The sequence below is a fragment of the Triticum aestivum genome, chromosome 5D (assembly GCF_018294505.1).
Source record: "Triticum aestivum cultivar Chinese Spring chromosome 5D, IWGSC CS RefSeq v2.1, whole genome shotgun sequence".
Taxonomy (NCBI): Eukaryota; Viridiplantae; Streptophyta; class Magnoliopsida; order Poales; family Poaceae; genus Triticum; species Triticum aestivum.
The window spans coordinates 408600823-408601410 of NC_057808.1; positions in this window are offsets into that span (position 1 = coordinate 408600823).

The window sequence follows — 588 nt, forward strand, 5'->3', positions numbered from 1 at the left end:
CGACGGAGAAAGAGAGAGAGAGAGAGGAAGAGAGGGGGCGAGAGAGGGGGCGTTGGTGTCCATAAATGGCGTATAGATAGCGAGACAATGTTGATGTTATTTGAAATTGGCATATGTACGGAGACGCAAGGGAAGCGAGTCATCGTGTGTGTGATAGGGACTTCATGAGAGATCTAGAATAGATGGTGTAGAGAACAATGTGCGAGATCGAGAATGATGATACATTAGGGAGCTATGGAAAGAGTCACGACATATATGTATACAGGGAGGAGCTGGGGCGGGTCTGCATGTGGGAGAGATAGAAAGAGGAGAGTGATCCACAAGGAGACAAAGTGTGCTTGTTTTGCAGTGGGGGTGGTGTGTGAGGTGAGTGTGCGAGAACCTCATAACTAGGGAGATAGACGTTTGGGGGCGACGTTCTGTGTGTATGGGAAAGATACACTCTACATAGTGTGTGTGCTTGGGAAAGAGAGATGCCGGGAGACCTAGCTAGAGAGTGGGGGAAGAGATGTGTGCATGCCCAAGAGACAAAGTGATAGAGACCTATATTGGGGTCTGGACTTTAGAAGAGAGAGGGGTGTTAATGTG